Genomic DNA, 13,220 nt, shown 5'->3' with positions numbered 1-13,220 from the left:
TTCCTTCCTTGGGCAGGACTTAGAACCCAAATTAAGTTCATTTTCCCAGCAGGGAAGCAAGTTCTAGAATTGGCTATGGCTTCGGCAGGGACCATCAATATCGTTGTCTCAGTAATCCAGCTCCCCAGGACTCCCTGAAGGCCTGGGATTGAAGCCAAGAGTCAGGCTCAGCGCTCCAGGAAGTAGGTTCGTCATAATTACCAGCCCTCAGGATGTACAAGCTGATCCTCACAGCTTCTCTCCTTGGTGACTTCTGTGGGCTCTGGGGTTAAAGACTTTGAGCCAGATGGTCTCATCTTAGGCTCTGTGAAGGCAGCTCTTGCAGAGCCATTGAGCCTTTAAAGAATTGCCCATTTTTGATGCCAAGCATATCACTTGAATACAAGAAGTTTAACAGCTTTAACAGCAGTCTCTGTGTCTGGATACAATATGGTTTTTAACCTACAACATTCTTAGGATCTTGCCAGTACACCCCAAGGCTCCTTGAGGCAATTAAAACTATGCCCTTGGCAATGTGACTGACTTCAATGGTTCTTTTGCCAAAATTTGAGTTTTTCTTTCTTTTTTTTTTTTTTTAAGAGCACTCTCTCATATCTGGAAACGATTAAGTTTGACTAGTGTGGACAGAGGAATTTGAATTCCTGGTTATCTACAATTCCTGGCACAATGTAGGCCACTTTGGCAGTATCTTGGCAGGTCTCAAAGTGCTCCCCAGCAAGTTCATTTTCTTCCAAACAAATGTAGTTCAATTTCCTGGCCAAATTCAGCAACTAGAAAAAAAAAAAACTATATAAACTGTGAGGCCACAGGGAGCAATTTTACTAAAAGGTATCTCAGCTTGTAAGGAGAAATTTAAGCAATGGAAGACCCGGAGAACCATTTTAAGCTTTCTGTATACTCTTGTGGAAGTTCCATCACTGAGTGTAAGCATATTAAAATACATCCACATTTTGAATTAAATGTAAACTTTCCATAAAAATGTTGAGGATCTTAAAATTTCATTTTACCTTTGAAATTATTTGCCCACGAATGACTTATTCAATACAACTGTCTATGTCTTCTAATCAATCACTAAGCCTACTCAAGGATTCTTGGAAAATAAGAGAATCTAATCCACAAATTATTCTTATATGTAATAATTTTTTAAAATATATATATTTTTAGTTGTGATGAACCATTATTTTATTCACTAATTTATTTGTGGTGCTGAGAATTAAACCCAGTGCCCCACACATGCCAGGCAAGTGCTTTTAACACTAAGCCACAACCCCATCTCCATGTAATGGATTTTTTAATGAGTAATAAATTTAACAATGAAGTTGAAATAATGTTATATTTTTCAGGCACTTAATTAAATGGCTATCAGTTTCAGTTTTGCTGTCTGTGACTTGGAACCAATTTATATATTTTTTTCTCCATAGACCTCTGGAAAGCTGGTGGTCCCCAGGCATTGAGCCTCTTGTAGCTAACAGATAAAATAGCTCTGAGTGAATTAAATTCTAAAATTTAGCTCAGGAACAAAAGACGTATAGGGTACAGAATTGCTATTTTCAAATATTGGAAAACTTGAAAGTCAAAGAGGCATAAGACCAATTCTGAGCTACTCCTTTGGAGTGCAGTAGATAATTGCACACAGCAACATATCAGTGAGGTTGTCCCAGGAGATGTGTGGCCTGGAAGTGTTCATGAGAGTTCGAAGGATCTTTTGTAGAGGCTGAGAGTTGGAGAAGGCTTTGGAGTCGGAAGATCTGAGTTCAAGTCCTTGTGCCAATCATGAACTGCGTGACTTTGAGCAAGTCACTTAATCTCCTTGCATTACATTTTCCCTCATCTATAAGATGGGGATGTACCCCATGTTAGTTATCACTAGTGATCACATTGGGATCATTTCAAACTTTTAGTTGAGCTGATCAAATTCTAAATATTAAGTCCTTTCCAAATGTTAGCGTTCTAGCTGTAATTCTAAGGATACTAGTGTAGTGTCTGAGAGTATTAAGATGGAGAGAATATACAAAATGAATCATTTAAAATTCATTAGTGATACTGACAGTAATCCTCCAGAGCATAAATGTCTCCCAATAAAAGTATAAGAAAAATGTAAAACATATCAGGGAATTCAGTGCTGCTTACTTTACTAAGTCAGGACTGTATAAACCTAATATGGTCTTTGAGCTAAAGAAATGAAAGACTAGAATTAAGAGGGTTAGGGCTAAAAGGGATATTGATCTTAAGCCATAAACTCTTATTTTATACATGGAAAATGACATATAAAATAACTGCATGATTAGCAAGATGATTTCTATTTATTTATATTCTGCCTTGTTTCATAAAGGAATTCAGGTGTATTATAAGAATAGATACAATGAAATAAGACAATCTTAAAATAAAAGCAAAGTCGTGATCATGGGTGTATTATAGAGGTTTTCCAGAGAGACCAAACCAATAGGTGATGGAGAAATTGGCTCATGCAATTGTGGAGGCTGAGAAGTTCTATGTTACGCTGACTTCTAGGCCCTGGAGTGCTGGTGCTCTGGCTCAGTCTGAGTACAAAAGCTTCAAAACCAGGAAGCTCATGGCATAATTCTCAGTCTAGGCCAAAGGCCTGGGAACCTGAGGGGCCACTGGTATAAGTCTTAGAGTTCAAAATCTAGAAAGTCTAGACTTCTGATGACCAAGAGCAGAAGAAGAGTAGTATATTCCAGCTCCATGAAAAAGAAAAAAAAAAAAATCCTTTTCTTTGCCTCCTTGTTTCCTCCAGTCCCCAGCTGACTGAATGTTGCCTGCCCACATCGAGGGTGGATTTTCCTCATTCACATGCTACACTCCTCTGGAGACTCCCACACACCCAGAAATAATGTTTTGCCAGTTTTCTAGATGTTTTAGTCAGCTTTTTATTTGCTGCTATGTTCAAAAGACCTGACAAGAAAAATTTTAAGAAAGAAAAATTTATTTGGGGGCTTATGGTTTTAGAGGTCTCAGTCCATAGATGGCCAACTCCATTCCTTGGGGCCTAAGGCAAGGCAGAACATCATGGTAAAAGAGCATGGCTCAGGACATCACCAGGAAGCAGAGCAGGACTAAGCTCAGCTCACAAAAAATATACCCCAAAGGCATGCCCCCCAGTAACCTACTCCTCTAGCCACACCCCACCAGCCTGTAGCCACATTCACTTAATCCCTTTTAGGAGATTAATTCATGGATTGGGTTAAGGACCCTATAACCCAATTATTTCACCTCTAAACTTTCTTGCATTATCGTGAGACATGTGCTTTTGGGGGACACCTCACATCTAAACCATAACACTAGGTATTCCTTAACCTAGTCAAGTTGACACCTAGAATTAATTATCACAATGGAAAACAAGTTAAAGTATAATTGCCAGTTGAAAAGAGAACTGGAGTTATAATGAGACTCTGTAGACCATAAATATCTATAGTTTTTAAAAATGGGGAATAAATTTGTCTGTGAGCTTCTTGGTAGCCAAAGCAAAATTGGAAACCAAGCTAATGATGTCTGAACCAAGTTTTAGGCCAGTTTTCTTTTTGCTTTATTAAAAGAATTTTTTTCACTGCTAGGAATTGAACCCCATAGTCTCACACATGCTCAGCAAGTACTCTACCACTGGGGCACATGCCTGGCCCTTTAACCCTCAATTTTAAAAAATTGAATCTATTTCTTTTAGTCTTGAACATATTTTTTTGGTAATAGTATTCTTTTTCTTTCTCTCCACTGGTTCAGTCCGTGGGGGTGATCTTTGTGAGGGGACTAGAACTGTGCCCAGCTGACTGTGGGTAGGTCCACTTTCTGTAGATACCTGGGTGATGATACTTTCCAATATGTTTGGTCTCCATTGTCTCCACCTTGATTACTATTTTGGTAAGATTTAAATAACATCTCAAGTTAGATTTTCCTCACCTTATCTCTTCCTTATATTTATTATCCTCTGCCAGGATCTGACAGTTTTCTATTATCAAGAGTCTTTGAAATTAGGTAATCTATCCTGTACTTTACAAATGAGGAAACTGACTCTCAGAGATGATAAGCCCAAGGCTGTACAGCAACCACTGATCTTTACTGAGTGCCTATATATGTCTCATTTATCTCTTACAACAAACTCTGATAAATATGTGATTATCTCTTTTTTATGAATTAGGAAAATGAGGCACAAAAAAGCTGAAGTGCTTTGCCTCAGGTTACAAGAATTAGTGAGGGAGCTGGGATTTGAACCAAATTCTCTCTAGTTCCAAAATCCATTTCTTTATACAACCCCCCAACCCTGTGCTGCTTATCAAATATTTGATTTCTCATTTAAAGGACTTTTGTTAATTCATTTATTTTATATTTTTAAATTTTTGATTAGTATGTATTAATTGTATGTATTAGTGGGGTTCAAGGTGATATTTCCATACATGCATATAGCATATACTGATCAAATACAACCTCTTTTTATCTACCTTCTCCCCCACATCCTTCTCAATCTCTTTATCTATATTATTTATTTATTTATTGGTACTGGGGATTGAACCCAGGGGCACTTAACCACTGATCCACATCTTCAATCCTTTTTTATATTTTATTTAGATATAGGGTCTTGCTGAGTTGCTTAGGGCCTTACTAAGTTGCTGAGGCTGGCTTTGAATTTGGTATCCTCCTGCCTCAGCCTCCAGAGCCTCTGGGATTACAGTTGTGCACCACTCTGCCTGGCTTATTTATATTATTGTAAACTGAGATCTTTATTAAACCGATGGCAATGAATTTCATTGAGTACCAAAATTGTATGGGTAATCTTGCTGTTGCTAACCATGATGAATGCTATTTTTAAATTAATATTTGCTGTACAACACTTAAACTAAATTTTAATCTTTATTTTTCTTTCTTTTCAAAGTGATATCAGCATCAGAAACAAAAGATGTTTTGGGATCAAAGTTTGATAATAGATTTCACTCATAATAAACAAATCTGCGAATGAGCAAAATCAACAGTTTATTCCCAAGTCCTTCACAACCCATGTTCCGGAATGTGAACTGAAAATTGGTTGAGACTAGAGGAGTGAGAATTCAATAGTGTAGATTCTTAGCATTTGGTCCTAAAGTCTAGTACCCATGGTTTTCAGGCCAAAACCGTGAAGTGTTTGGAGAACACCTCCAAGATGGAGAGAGAGAGGAGAGTTGGGTCAGGTGCAGATCTAATTCATCTGCTGAGAAATGCTGACTGGTGGTGAAGATGAGTGAAAGACAGCATTTCTGTCACACTTCTCATTTTAGCAAGGACAATGTTGGAGGTTATAGATCTTGTTCTGTCTGCTTCTTTTTTATAGCCACACTGAAAAAAAAAACTAGAGAAATGGACAAAAGGTATAATCTTCCTTTGGAGGCTGATGAGCGTTGTCAGATTAGATGGGCTCTTTGGGAATCATTACTTCTTATAATGCTCTGCATATACCCAGAAGAGCACAAGCAATCATATGTCAAGGTCACTCTACTCAGCAGAAAATTTGCTTAGTGCCACATAATAATGAGTGGAAATAGATGCAAATAGGGCTTTAACTTCCACCCCAGCTCATTAGGTCTGTCTGTGCTGGAGCTCTGTTAGCCACGTGGCTTCTGTTCAGAGACCCTAGTGCTTTGACAGTGATGGCTGAGGTTTCTGCCAAAGTTCTGCAACTTAGGTGTCCACCTGGATGCAGGATGGGTCCTTCCCAAGTTAGAGCCTTCCCTGCCCCTCAACATGTCCCCTGAAAGCAAAGCCATGTTCCCCTTGGAATCATGGAAACCTGTTGTCCTTAGGAAAACAGTGGCCAAGTCTCTGCTATTTTAGTCAGTTATGGTTCAGAAAGATAATCAGACTCCCAGACGAGTCTGAAGAAAAGTATTGTCCCGGGTTCATATACAGAGCAGTAAACAATTGGAACACTTCTTAGAGAAAAATTGGCAAATTCTTATCAAGGAATGCCAATGTTTTCAGGTCACTTTACCCACCATTCTTGTAGAAATGAAAAGGAATTTATATTTATTTGATGATTACTCTGTGCCAAGAGCTGTGCTGGATATTTGTGTATGTGATTTCACTGTGAAGCAGGTATAATATTCCCCTTGGTGAAAGAAAGGGGGAAAAAAAGGAAGCTCAGAGAAGTAGTCACCTGCTCAGGGACTTAAAACAAGTAGTGTCACTGAAATTCCATTCTTTCTCATGAGGTGCTTTTGGAAAAAATGCAAAAATGGCAGATTATCCCACTGGTCTCTTGAGTACTGCTCAGTCCCCTTTCAAAGCTATCTGACCATGTAGCTGGGATGCAAATCTTGAGGTAACAATTAGAAAGTAGTGACCCCCTACTAGAGCTATTGAGAAAAGGTTGATTGATCACATTAATGGTGTTATAGGAGAGATCTGTGCATCTGATAAGGCAGTGTGTGCCAGCAGTGGTTTATGAATATATATACTTTATTCAAGTATAGTGGCATATGCCTAAAATCCTAGGGAAGCTGAGGTAGGAGGATGGCAAGTTCTAGGCCAGCCTCAGCAACTTAGCAAGGCCCTAAGCAGCTTAGGGAGAATCCCGTCTCAAAATTAAAAAAATAAAAAGGACTGGGGATGTGGCTCAATTTTTTAAAAAATTTCTTTCAACCTGTGGTTGGTTGGATCCTCAGTTGTAGAACTCATGGGTATAGAGAAAGCTGTCTGCATTTTAATTTAATCAACAATACTATAATATTATCTGAATTTAATCATAAGTTAGTTTGAGTCCAAGTTCTTGGTTATAATTCTCAAATATTGAGGGAAATTATTATGATTACATATGGTCAAATCCTCCCATTTCCGCCTCATGGTTCAGGAATGCACAACCCTTCTGTGGTACTGGACCATGCCTCATATCATAGAGGACAAAGGCTGGCCCTGGCTGATGTCTCCGCTTGCACCCTACATACAAATTGGTCTACAGGTCCCTTTGTGTTGCTTGTCTGAGTCTCCAGGGAGCACTGAGGGTTATTTGTAGTGTCAGTCCTGGCCATGGTGCCTGAGGACACACATATATTTTTAGTATCTCCTCCTTAGGATCTGGCTCAAAAGGTCATGCCTATTTTCATGTCTAATGTCAACTTCTGAATAAATAGGGTGAGGAACTAATTTCTGTTAATAGAACCCAGACAAAGTCAGGGTGTGGACTTTTTCCTCCCCTTTGAATATCATTTTGCTAACAATCCATAAGGCAAGTACTTTGTAAACCCCAAAGCAGCTGATAGGAGTTCTTAGGATGGCCAGGGAATGAGGGGCTGGGCTGAAGAAGGGGGTTCAGGTAAATCCAGGTAGCTTCAGCAGCATTGTACTAGGATCAATGGGAGGTAGATATAGGGAGAGGTTTTGGAGTCCATGTTTTCTACTCATTAGAGCTGAGCTGTCAGGGGTATTTTATTGACAAATGAGCACCTCCTCCTTGAATGTGTTCAAGCAGACTGGAAGGCTCTACTAGGATGTTGGAGATTAGAGTCCTGTGGTAGCAGGGGACTGGATGAGATGTGTTCAGAGGCTATTCCATACTAGATTCAGTGAATCTAGAGGGGCTATAGCGTGGGGCTATTCCACATTTTCTGTTTGGGCACTAAAAAATTAAGGCATAGGATAAATACTGAGCAATGATGTAGCTGGGACATGGGATGGTTCCATTTCTCATCTTGTGAGGAATGTCATAATGATTTCTATAGTTTTGGTACTAATGTATACTCCCACCAAAAGTGTATAAGTGTTCCTTTACCTCTGCACCCTCACCAGCATTTATTATTATTTATATTCTTGATGACTGCCATTCTAATTGGAGTGAGATGAAATTTCAGTGTAGTTTTGATTTGTATTTTGTGATTGCTAAAAATGTTGAACATTTTTCACATATTTGCTGGATGTTTGTATTTCTTCTTTTGAAAAGTGCCTATTTAGTTCATTTGCCCATTTATTGGTTGGATTATTTATATTTTTGGTGTAGAGTTTTTTGAGTTTTTATGTATTATGGATATTAATCTTCTGTCAGAAAAGTAGCTGGTGAATATTTTCTCCAATTCTGTAGGCTGTTTCTTCATGCTTTTGTTTCCTTTTAATTTGCTGCCATCCCATTTATTAATTCTTGTATTATTTCCTGAATTTTAGGAGTCCTATTGAGGAAGTCATTGCCTGTGTCTGTGTGTTGGAGTGTTTGTTTTTCTGACAGTTGCAAAGTTTGTGGTCTAATTTCTAGGGCTTTCATCCACTTTTGAGTTGACTTTTGTTCAGGGTGAAATAAGGATCTAGTTTCATTTTTTACACATGGATATCCAATTTTCCCACTGGGGCTGATTTTGTGTATAAATTTTCCCCATGACATTCTCAGGGAATTACATTTGTCTATTATAATGACTAAATTAAATAGGACTAAACTACATTTTTCATTTCCCCCCAAATTTCAATAATAATCATCTTTAGATTTATTTCCTTGGATCTTTAACTTGACAGATTCCTTTTGGCACATAAGAAAATGGAGGTGGGGTGACTAAGTGACTTGCCTACATTGTACAGAAGGTAAGTGACAGAGCCCAGACTTAGCACTTCTGCCTCCTGCTATGAGATATTGAGAAAAACAGGGTTCTAAAATGAACAGGAAGTCACACATGAAGCATAGAAGGCCACCTCCTTCAGGCACAGGTCTTTTCTCTTTGGAAAAGCACTCACCTGATACCTAGTTAGTGGTTTATAAATAGTTTTTTTATAAAAGCCATACAACCTTCAAGGGTGTCAAGGGAGCTGTGCACCAAGGCTCAAAATGAATGAAAAGGCCCGTGGCTGCTAGCTTCCTAGGTAGGCTCAACCCTCAGATGGTGGCTAGGCCTCCTACATACTTGGATCCCTGCTGACTTAACCTCTATCTTGCCTTGAACTGAGATGAATCCCTCTGAGGATGCATCCTGCAAACAAGGGCAAGGAGCCGAGCAGGAGCCCGCAGGGCATCCAGGTTGAGTCATTAGCAGACAAAAAGCAGCTCCTCCTCTCACCATGACTCTGTAGTGTCTCTGCCATCCAGTCTCCTTCCATGATTAACTGACTGCAGCCTAGCTGTGATCAGTAGAGCACCCAGGCAGGGAGTGGCTGCGCTCCAAACCCAGTGCATGGAAGCTCCTAATTGGGCTGCACCTGTCAAGAGGTAATAGAGAAAGACTTATTGATATTTTTGAAGTGCGGCTTTGTACTTTTTGATAGCTAGTAAATAACATATTGGAGCTTCCTCATTTTGCAGCCGTGACTACAGGAGGCATATGAAAGGTATTTATAGCTTTCATAAGTGTGATTTTACTCCTTCCTAACTGCAGAGTGTTCTCTGTTTTGTCTGGGAATCATCTAGTCATTGTGATTGGCCATGAGAGGGGCTTCAGTCATTCTGAAGATTCCTGTATAGCTTGGGACCCAAATAATATGTTGTAAAAGATAGCGGCTTTCTTCCCTTTTGGGAAGAAACTTGGTTAAAGAAATGTTGGTAGATGGAACAATATTTAGATTTTTTATTCCATGCCAGAAGTGCAAAGAAAAGATTACTTTTGAGCTTTATGACTGCGCAGTCTTAAGAGAAGAACGAGAGACTACAGCTAAGAGCTCTACCTGACCGTGAAGATGCAGAATTATTTATCCAATCTAGAGGGGTGGGGAGATAAGATCTGAGTATGGAGAAATGAGTAACAGCCCTGGTTTTGTAGTTAGACTAATTCATTTCAAATTGTACCTCTGTTACTCATTAGGTGGGGGACATTTGAGAAATCACACAACTTTTGACCTTTGATTTCCACATTTGTTTTACAGGAATGATGGCATGTCCCTCTGTGAGTTTTAACACATTCTTAATGGATAAAGGTGGTAACATGATAACTTCTGAGCCTCCGTTTCCACATCTGTTTTATAGGGAAGGTGGTATATGCCTCAGTGGGTTGTAGCACACCTTAGTGGACAAATAGTAGTGACGTTATTTTACATTCTAATACCAACTAAGTGTGTAAACTTAAACAAGTCACATAACTTCTGTAGGCCTCAGTTTCCTCATTTGAGAGGCATCAGAGTGGAAGATTCTTTGTGTTATTCAGGGTTCCATCAGGATACAGAAACCATGCAGTTATTTAACAGAGACAATAACATAAATAACTCTTAACCAGGTGTTGAAGAACTGGAAAGGCTCTGAGGGAACACAAAGGAACCACAGAGGTAGCAACTGCAGGGGGAACTTCCATCCTAAGGGATGGAGGAACGAGGGAAGATGTTGAGACCTTTGAAACCCAGAAGCCTGGAGATGGGGACCCATACCTCGTGGCTTCGGTGGGTCCTGGGGAAGGACACGGAAGGTGGAGCAGTGTGGCTGGTGCTGAGGAAACTGCAAACAGAATCATTGTACTAAAGGAATAAACTGCTTTTGGACAGGGTCAAGAAGAGACGCTGCTGGGACCATGCTGACCTAAATGGGAGGCAGGCAGGAAGTGGCAGATTGCTTCTCCCTCCATTAGTCTCCCTGTAGAATTCTGGTCTCCTACTCCCATTGGGAGTGCCTCAAGAGAGCAGCTGACAAAGGAGAAATGGGTTGTGCAGGGTGAGGTTGGAGCTGAGAGAAAACAGCTTAATAACTAAATCATCCCTAAACTCTCTTCCAGCTCAGAGTCTTTAAGTCAGGTTTTGACTCCCAGGCAGAGGGCAACTGAATTCTGTACGTGGACTTTCAGAGTCAGCATGGTATGAGAGAATGAGTTTGAACTTCGGAGTCGGACAGATCTGGGTTGGAATCCTAGCTCTGATGCTTACTAGCTGTGGGATATCAGGCAATTACTTTGAATTTCTCTGAGCCTCCTTTTCTTCATTGTAAAATGATAATACCAATACTTATCTCACAGCGTTATTGTGACAATTAAACGAGATGACACATGAAAGTGCCAGGCAGGGTGTGTGGCACATCCAGGGATGCTTATTCAGTGAATAGCAGCTGATCTATTCGTTCCTGTTGTTGGCTGCACAAACTTTTCTGCTGCTTTGTTTCTCCCACTCAGATGTGGCTCGGTGGACCGTGAAGGGGCGCCTGGGCAGCAAGTCAACAGTGGTCAAGGAGTCCTGTGCCAGCTGGGCACCAGGGACAGTATTTGCTTTTGGTTTTTCACGGATCTAGCAGGCTGGCTCCTGAGCGTGTGTTTGGTGCAGGGCAGGGGGCATGTTCCTATCATTGTGCTAATTTTGAGCTGCAATGAGGGGGCTCCTTTGGATTCTTCCAAGCCAGAGGCAAAAACTTTGCTTTTCTAGGAAGAAATTCTATAAATGAGGAGAATCATCTAGAGTCTCTTTCCTCCACTCAGCACAGTTGATTTCTTCTAACTTTCTCAGGGTGAGCTCTTAGACTAGAAAAAAATAAGGAAATATGGGCTATATATATTATTGGTGGCATCAATAACTGCTGTTTATTAGATATCTATTTTGTGCCAACTATTGTAGAAGGCCCATTTTATATGTTATCTCTAATCCTTGAATCCTATAAAATGAGTTTTAAGTTCCAGACCTTGTATATGAGGAAACTGAGGTGTAGAGCTGTTAAAAAACTTACCCAGGGGTTTTAAATAGTATCAAGCCCAAACTCCAGCTTGGGCTATGTCACAATCTCTAGATGTTTCCCCCGCTGCTTCTCATTGTATCTTCTTCAAACTCATGCTTCATCCTCTAGCCCAAGTGGTAGACCTAGGATTAGAACCCAGCCAGATATGTTAGATTCTAAGTCATTCTTTCTATTACACTAGGATTTTCTTAGCGCTGGTTAAAAGTAGTACGAACTTAATTTCTGGTCACACATTGGCAGATGACCCAGTAGTGTACCTCATAGACTTCTTTTCTAACTTCCCATTAAAATAACAAATAAAATGTTCAAATGTTATCTGCTTAATAGCTCCTCATGAATATTTGTACCTAGTTTCTCAAGAAAATACCTAAACACAAAGAAAAAGATAAATTCTTCAGTGGGCAGTTTTAGGTATGATTTAAATTTGCTATGGAGACGATTTTATTTGGCCCATCTTCTAACAATTATTGGAGGAAAAGTCTATTTAATTAAAAATATTCTCTTAACCTAAGTTAAGGTGGTCACGTTGGTCTTTGTTTTTGTTTTTAGTTAAGCAATTTACCTAAAATGTACATCTCTGACAATTTTTTCCCTTTATACTTCCAAGTAACTTCAAGTTTGCCTGCTGTAAGCATAATAGACATCATGACTAAATTGTGCTATTTCTCAGAATTGTTATCACTGACCATCCCTTTCTAACAGCTTGTGTTAGTCAGTTTCCATTACTGTAACAAATAACAGAGATAATTGACTTATAAAGAGGAAAAGTTTATTCTGCTCACAGTTTCAGAGGTTTCTTTTGGCCCTGTTGCTTTGGGGCCTGACATAAAGCAGCACATCATGGTGGTGAGTGTATGGCAGAAAAAAAAGGTGCCCACTGAGGAGGTGGCTAGGGTCCTGTGATTCCCCTGGAGGGCACACATCCTGTGACTTAAAACTCCCAACCAGATCCCACCCCTTAAAGTTTCCATCACTTTCTAGTGATGCCACAGTGGGGGCTGGTCCTTTAACACATGGGCCGTTGGGAGACATTCCAGATCCAAACTACAGCACAGGCTCCGCATAGGTTTAATTAGAAGAGGTTTTGCTAAATTCTGCTTCAAACAAGAAAAGCTTCTGAAAATATGGATTTCCAAAAATTGTAGGAGTGGTAAAGTTAGCTTGAGAAAAAGAATTCGTGGAAATATACTTGCTTCGCCTCACATTAAAGAGCAATAATGTCTGCCTGAGAGAGGGTGAGGAAAACTTGCTGTCACCCATGGTCTATTCCCTGCCTTGGAGGCCGTATCATCCCTAAAGAAAAGGGGGCCAGTAAAACACCATGTCCCTGAGAATGTTCCCTTTTTGTTCCCCAAAACCTATCCCTGATAAGGGAACAATGAGAGCAAGCTGGAAAGTCCAGATACATATTATCTTTGCTCACTGGGAACTAGGGCAAGTGTTATCTGTAGAAAGCTACTTTTGTGTATAGGCGCCAGGACAGTTGCTCTTTGGGATGCTGGTCACACAAGCAAACTAAGCAGGCTAATGCTGATGATGCCTCTGCTTCTGTGGCTTAAGATATAGAACCTCTCTTTGAGTGGGGACTGGTGTGGAGCTGAGGGCACTGTGGAAAGGAAATATGTCA

This window comes from Ictidomys tridecemlineatus, chromosome 4, assembly GCF_052094955.1.
Source record: "Ictidomys tridecemlineatus isolate mIctTri1 chromosome 4, mIctTri1.hap1, whole genome shotgun sequence".
Lineage (NCBI taxonomy): Eukaryota > Metazoa > Chordata > Mammalia > Rodentia > Sciuridae > Ictidomys > Ictidomys tridecemlineatus.
Note: the sequence above shows the minus strand (reverse complement) of the source record.